General features: G+C 34.0%; 1 long non-coding RNA gene across 2 annotated transcripts; it reads right to left on the bottom strand.

Annotated features, from left to right (window-relative positions):
- Nucleotides 1-464: 464 nt before the first annotated feature.
- LOC106374448 lies at nucleotides 465-4,476 on the bottom strand. 2 transcript variants are annotated; one of them, XR_007319763.1, is made up of 2 exons: nucleotides 3,031-4,476; nucleotides 465-2,944 (listed from the first exon to the last, which is right to left on the bottom strand). It is a non-coding gene; the product is annotated as an uncharacterized LOC106374448 (long non-coding RNA). The 2 variants fall into 2 exon arrangements; XR_001274953.3 differs by having other exon boundaries at nucleotides 3,048-4,476.
- Nucleotides 4,477-8,215: the final 3,739 nt, after the last annotated feature.

Below are 8,215 nucleotides of genomic sequence, written 5' to 3'. Positions count from 1 at the left end.
TATTTTTTACTAAACAAAATCTACTTCTTGAAATTTTAATCATTTCCAATGTGTAAGCACAATTATGAATTTGGTTTTAACAAATAGGGATGGTTATGCGAACATGTATCATACTGCACAATATGATAGTAGAAAATGAACGCAACGGATACACTCAGTATGATTCATCTGAGTTTGAAGAAGGAACCTCGACCAGAAGTTCAAATGTGGATGTATCCGATTCTCCCGAGATGCCTCCAAATCTCGGTAATATGCTTCGCATACGGAGTCATGTTCGTGATAGGCATTTACATGAACAATTGAAATATGATTTAATCGAAAATATTTGGAACAAGTTGGTAATGATGAAGATGAATAATTATTGTATGTTTACATTTAATCTTTCAGTAAATGAATTTTAAATTTAAATGTTTTGCAAATTTCATAATTTTTAATTTCTAAGATTCAATTAAAAAAAAATAAAAAAACTAAAGATTCCATAATAGATAACACCATTGGACATACAATTAAGATTAGAGTCCTTAACTATTAAAAAAAAACAAAAAAAATATTATTATATTGCTAAGGACTCCAATGGAGATGGTCTTAATGTCTCCCACTTTTTTTTCGAGACCTAACTACCCTTCGTAAACGCACGCACAGACAAACGAGTGATACACTTGAAGATGTTGAGGTCAGGGGCAGCTCAAAACGTATATAAGCCCAGTGCAAAATCAAAAATTTTAGGTTCTTTTCTTGCACAAATAAAAAATTTAGGGCCTTTGCTTGCAAGAAATTAAAATTCTAGGACCCTCATGTATAAAGGAAATTTGCAAAAAAAAAACTTGAGGGATCTTGTGCAATCACTACGTCCGCACACGTCAAAAGCCAGCCCTGGTTAAGGTTGTGATGGATCATAGCAACTGTTTTTGTCCTCCTAAGATTCTCCCTCGTTTACAATTTCCTAGTGATGTAACTTTTTCAAATTTTGAAATTGATGTACGAAGAATGTTACATTCTAATGTAAGCCTATTACAAAAACAAATGTAACATACAACAAACACATGTTAATACGTGAAACCATTTGAAAAAAGCCAGCATTAAGAGTTTTATATAGAAGTATTATATTTCATCACCATTACAATCTTCAGATATTATTTTTTAGCGATGGTATGTAATATGATGAATATGATAAGATATGTCCATTGTGCTAATTCCAACACCAATGAAACTAACAGTTCGTATATCAACATATTCGGAAAACTCATCTGTTTCTGGGAACACTTTTCATCATATTCATATGTTTTAACCATCTAACACATTTTTTGTACTTCGAGATCGAGTTTCACTCCTTTAGCATTCAGTTTTAAGAGAATACCTCTTTTGGTAAAAAAAAAAAAGAGAATCCCTCTTTCAAAACTAATGGGCCTTTGTCAACAATTTTTCCCAATTTATAATTTAATTATGCTTACAAGTTTCAAAAGAGAAAAAGGCCAACAATAGAATTTGGAATCACATACAATCACATATGTAAACAGAACAAACGTTTTACTTGTGAAATAGAAAGAATATAGATTACGTTTATAATCGACGTGCTCTGTTTCTATGGAAGAAAAACAGAGTATTACTGAAACTTATTAATTTATTAAGACAACACACATTCGGTTGTATAGGTTTGACAATACTTGCTAAACATTGTGACTTTTGGAATAGAGATAAAACTATCCAATGTAAAGTCAGGACTCTTACACACACCTTAATAACATACAACAAAAAACTCAATTACAATTGCGATGTAACAAATACAATTTAAGAAAAAAAAAGGAGTTGAAGTCATAATCTCTAAACTAGATTTTGACCCGCGCTTTCAAAGCGCGGATTCTTTTTTTTTTTTTCAATTGACAAATATTTAGTAAATGTCATATTTTATATATTTGTGTTTTATTTTATAAAAGACTTAAACTTTTTATCTTTCTTTATCGTGTTTCATTTTAAATGACTATTTATGTTTAAAAAATTAAACTTTTTTCTTTAATGAATTAAGTTGGTATAACTTTAATAAATTAATTTTATTGTGTGGTTAATATTTTTAATAAAAAAATTATATACTTTTAATAAAGATTTATACTTTTCAATGAAAAAATTCAATTTTTTTATGAATGCTTAAATTATATTAAGATAAGAAAAAAATAATAATTAAGAATGGTTGAAAAAAAATTATTTGAACTTGGATTCAATGACCCAATGGAAAAAAATGAGAATTTGATCTGATTTCTTAATCGGCCCAAAAGGCCCAAGAGAGATCTGATGTGGACAGTGGGCTGGATCCGAAAAAATGGCTCAATATAGATGTGTTATTAATATTACTTGATTGCCCTTAATGAAACATGTAATGTTAGTAAAGAAAGAGCACACTACACTAAGTAAAAAGGACAATAGGATTCTGCTTTAATAATATAGATAGCAAGAAAAAAAATGAAGTGAGTTGATGATTGATCGTTGGCCACCCAAAAAAAACACAATTCCTCTATCTCTTTTCACGCATTCCTAACCATTCAAAAGGAGTTGTATCTCTTAAAATAAAACAACCACTGGATAATTTCTCAACAAAGACGATGAAAGTGTCTGAGAAGAACATCAAACTCTTTTCAAAGTCTAATAGTGTAATTTTACAAAGATTCTTAATCGTGGATCATACATAGTCTAATCAAACAATGATTATGCAGCGCTACCAACAAACATCTAAGCGAAAGTATTCTTACTGTAATTACTTTAATCAAGTCGGAAACTATCTGTGTAGAGCGAATGATTGAGATCTTAATTGTGGATCCAACGGACAGTATCAGATGATGTATAAGAAGCGTTACCAGTGAACATAAAAAACAGAGGAAGTATTACCATCAGCCAAAGTACCTTCTCGCTGTTATGATAGAGCGAATGAATGACTTGTATTGAATTGTGGTTTCTATAGATAATCCGAATGGGAACAATTATAAATCAACAGGGAAAATAAATTTAGTAATTGTAGAGAAATAGATAGGAATACTCAACAGCGGCCGTAGACTCACAAGAAACTCATCTAACGGTATTAGTAGAGAAATAGATCGGAAAATACAGAAACTCAACAGAGCCAGACAGAGCCAGAGTAGAGAAAATAAGATGGTCCCAAAGGATTGCAACAACAGAAAAATCAAAAGTCCAGAAAGAGAAGTAAGAAACAAAGGAAATAATGGGAGAACCCTCAAATAAATCAAACAACCTATACAACTCCTTCAATATATAATACTGAAAAGACGTGACTCTTACGGGTTAAGAGATGCCTTTGTATAGTTGTGACATGTAAGGAAGACGTCGATTGGTTAAGTAAACCAATGACGTCATAGTCTAATCTTAAACAAAATCTAAACCATTAGATTATATTTTCAAGAAAAACTCTACCATTGGATGTTAATTTTTTTTTTCCTATAAAAAAAAAATACTGTCGAGAACAAAATTTGGTTTGCTATTATATATATAGATATATAAACTCCTATTCTTTAATTTTCTTGGAATACGCTCTAAATAAATAAAAGGTATGTAGTCCGATCGTTTGCGGAGGCAACTCAATCATTGTGGGAAAGTATATGATTAACCTTGCTCATTTTAAATTAACCAATCCTATAATATACGATACATTTATACATAATTAAATATTATACCTTAACGTTTTTATATCAACTAAGCTTTTAGTGTTTTCAAATGCTAAATTAGGTGGAGATTCCAAAGTTATTTAATTAACATAAAAATTCTTCTGTTTCATTACAAGTGTCGTTTTAGGTTTCGACACACGGATTAAGGAAACAATTAATTTTATACATTTCCTATAAAAAACACTATTACCTATACACCTAACCATGTTTCAATCAATAGAAAATTAAATTTTGCATAAAATTAATAAACTTTGCATTGAAAATCGAAAAACGACATTTATTTTGTAAGGAAAAAAATTCTCTAAAATGACACTTAATATGAAACGGAGAGAGGAATAAGTAAGACCTGTTGTGACCGATTGAATTCGAACTTTCGAAGGGTTAGTTTGTTGTTATTATCCTTATAAAAGGAGGCGAGATAAGCCTTCTTCAAAATACATCATCTGTCCAAAGTTCAAACCATTTTCTTTCTTTATTTCTTTGTTTTACTCTATCCAATGGTTCCGACTGTGCACCCTTCATCATCATCTTGTCTTACAAGGTTAAAAATACCATCTTATTATAAAAAAATTGAAACGTCAAATGAAAATAAACATTTATTTCTCGTAATATGTATTGCTCATATGGCTTTATCGTGTTGATTTTCCCTATTCGCCAGTTTTCTATTTATTCAAAATCATTTTAATCATTTGGGGTTCTTTTTGGTATTGTAATGCGTTGTATTTAAAACAGTGAAGCAGATGAGAAGTACGCAAATGTAAACTGGGAAGAGCTTGGATTCACTCTGATTCCAACAGATTATATGTATGTGGCGAAATGCAAACAAGGAGAGAGCTTTTCAGAAGGGAAGATTGTTCCTTACGGGGACATTTCAATATAACCTAGTGCTGGGATTCTCAACTATGGCCAGGTCTTTGTCTATAGTGTTGGTTTTTCTTTCGATCTTATTTAGATAAGCTTGATACGGTTACAATTCAATTTTTACTTCCCGATTCGCTTTCTGTTTATAAATATTAAACCATCTATCATATAAAAACTCACTCATGGGTTGTCTACTAATTCAAGACCTCTGCTAGTTGGATACTAGAGTTGACTCCTCTATTAAGATTGCAATTATGATTGGTCACTACTGGCAAGAAAAAACTTATTAATTCCTACCATATTAATTAGACCATCTTCAATAGATATATATTTTTCTACAATGTATTCTTTTATTTCTTCCTCTTATAATAGAAATTTCTTTAGTATATATATATTTCTAATACAATTAGTACATTTATTCACGAAAGTTAAAAATAACTCTATTTATTTTTTTAAATTTTGCAACATTTTTATAAAATTATGACATTATTAAACAAAAGTTTCTTTAAAAGAGTATTATGTAAATAAAAGTGTGAATATATTTATATAAACATTATTTCTCTAAGAAATAGAGTTATTACTGTATTTTTCTCATAACTATAAAATTTCAAAGTTAAAGAACCATTTTGAAAATAAAAAGGTAATGTTATATTTTCTTCTAAATGTAAAGATGGGCTGGAGTTTATTTTCCTCTATCTTAGCATTAAGAGAAGAAAAATAGCAATGAACTCGAAATGCTTTTAGAAGATTAGTCTGGAATTCGCCTAGTTAACAAAAGACCGATTTCTTATGTTTATCCAGAATCGGATATGTAAATATTTTAGATTAAATATTTTTAAGAAAAATCTTGTAATGTTACAGTTAATGTAAGAGATCAATTTCAGATTGCCTTTGGTTTGTAGGGACTATTTGAAGGTCTCAAGGTTTACAGGACACAAGTGGGACGGATCACACTCTTTCGCCCTGAACAAAACGCTCTTCGTATGCAAATGGGTGCGGATAGGCTTTGTATGACACCTCCTTCCGTTGACCAGTTTGTTGAGGCAGTTAAGCAAACTGTGATTGCCAACAAGAAGTGGGTAGCCTATGGACTACTGTGACTCTTTGTCCAATCACTTATTAGCCATTATAAGTAGCTAAAGATTTTTATGGAACTTGTTTTTTTTTTAGGTTCCTTCTCCGGGTAAAGGAACTTTGTACATTAGGCCTCTGCTCATAGGGAGTGGTGCGGTCCTTGGAATAGCTTCAGCACCTGAATATATGTTCGTTGTTAATGAGATAAGGATATATTCCTATAGCTAAGGGATTTAGTATAAGTTAACTTTCCTATTCCTAGTTAGGGTTAGTCGAGATATGTTGTATATAAACACACCCTTGGTGAATGAATGAGATACGATTCCGCATACAATATTTTATGGTATCAGAGCCATAGATCATATCAAACATTCTCTTCTACAAATTTTTTTTTTCTACATACTATCTTCCATAAGCGATGTCGGTTGACTCCTCTTCTACGGCAATAACAACTCAAGGAGCTTCACTGAATTCTTCGCCTTATTATCTACACCCATCGGACAATCCCGGTGCCTTGATTACTTCTGTTCTTCTCACTCATGAAAACTATCAGGAATGGGCTACTGAGCTTCGTAATTCTTTACAAGCAAAACAGAAGATTGGATTCATAGATGGATTAATCACCAAACCTGCTGATGAGCATCCTGATTTGAACCGATGGCTTGCGGCAAACTCAATGATCGTTGGTTGGATACGTTCTTCTATTGATGCGAAAGTACGTTCGACTGTGACGCACGTACTGGATGCACACAAGTTATGGGAGACTTTAAAGTTTCGATTCTCAGTCAAGAACGGGACTCGCATACATAACCTTCAGGATTCAATTACAAACTGCAAACAAGATGGCCAATCAGTTCTTGAGTACTACGGCAGATTTACTAAACTTTGGGAGGAATTACAAAACCTCAAGACAATACGTACGCGCACATGTGCAGCAGCTGCCGATATTGAAAGAGACAGAGAAGATTCAAAAGTCCATAAGTTTCTCTTTGGACTCGATGATGCTCGGTTCTCCTCCATTCGGTCGCGGATCACTGACGAAGATCCATTACCAGACCTCAACATTGTCTACTCCCGCGTCATCAGAGAAGAACAGAACATGGCTACCACAAGAGCAAAAGAACAACGATCTGATGCTCTTGGCTTCTCGGTCAAAACAGAGACAACAAAGGAGCTTTCTACGCCTTCAACAGACTCCTCTCCTGCTCGCTCCAGGGATCCTTCACAAACATGCACACACTGTGGACGCAAGGGCCATGAGATCTCTGAGTGCTTTCTAGTTCATGGCTTTCCCGAGTGGTACCAAGATCAACAACGACAGTACAACTCTTCTTCATGCAATCGTGAAGGACGGGGTGGTCGTTTTAATGGAAGTAGGAGCCGTGGCAGAGGACATGCTAATGCCGCACAATCAACTCCTCAATTCAACTCTGATCAAATTGCCTCCTTAATATCGCTTCTTCAGAGTCAGCAAAGCAACTTGTCGTCAGAACGGTTGTCTGGTAAAACAACTCTTACCGATGTTATTATTGATACAGGGGCATCACATCACATGACGGGTGATTTGTCCTTGTTGCGTGATGTATGTGACATACCTACTTCTTCGGTTGCTTTTCCGAATGGTCGGGTATCACACGCAACTAAACAAGGCACATTGGTGCTTAGTAAAGACTATTCTTTACATGAAGTTCTATATATTCCCGATTTTCATTGCACTCTTATCTCGGTCTCCAAGTTGCTTAAGCAAACCGGGTGCATAGCTATCTTTACTAATACGTTGTGTGTTTTACAGGACCGTTTTTCGAGGACTCTGATTGGAGCAGGTGAAGAACGTGAGGGGGTTTATTACTTTACGGGTGTCAAAGTTGCACAAGTTCATGGAGCTAAAAAGTCGTCTTCTACATCAGTTTTATGGCATCGTCGGCTTGGACATCCTTCCTACAAAGTTTTATCTACTCTACCGTGTTTGATTCTCTTAAAGTTGATTTTTCGGATTCTAGTCAATGCGATATTTGTTTTAGAGCTAAACAAACTCGAAAAGTTTTTCCTGAAAGTATTAATAAAGCTTCTAGACCTTTTGCTTTAATTCACTGCGATGTTTGGGGTCCATATCGTACACCTGCATCATGCGGCGCAATTTATTTTCTTACTATTGTGGACGACTTCTCTCGTGCGGTTTGGACTTACTTAATGCTTGAGAAATCAGAGGTTGCGAACCTTTTCCAAAACTTCTGTGCAATGAGTGTTCACCAGTTTGGTCAATCCGTGCAAGTGATACGATCAGATAATGGAACTGAATTCATGGTTCTCACAAAATATTTTCAAAAGACTGGAATCATTCATCAAACATCCTGCGTCGATACTCCTCAACAGAATGGGAGGGTCGAACGCAAGCATCGCCATATCCTAAATGTGGCTAGAGCTTGCCTTTTCCAATCAAAACTTCCTATTACCTTTTGGGGCGAAAGCATACTAGCAGCGGCTCATATCATTAACCACACACCGTCGCAAGTTTTGGATGGAAAAACACCGTATGAGATACTACACGGCTCTCCTCCTGTCTATGACTTACTTTGCGTGTTTGGCTGTTTGGCATATGCTCATCGTCGAGC

The sequence above is a fragment of the Brassica napus genome, chromosome C2, assembly GCF_020379485.1.
Source record: "Brassica napus cultivar Da-Ae chromosome C2, Da-Ae, whole genome shotgun sequence".
Classification (NCBI taxonomy): domain Eukaryota; kingdom Viridiplantae; phylum Streptophyta; class Magnoliopsida; order Brassicales; family Brassicaceae; genus Brassica; species Brassica napus.
The sequence above is the reverse complement of the archived record's forward strand: the minus strand, read 5'-3'. Positions and strand labels throughout refer to the sequence as shown.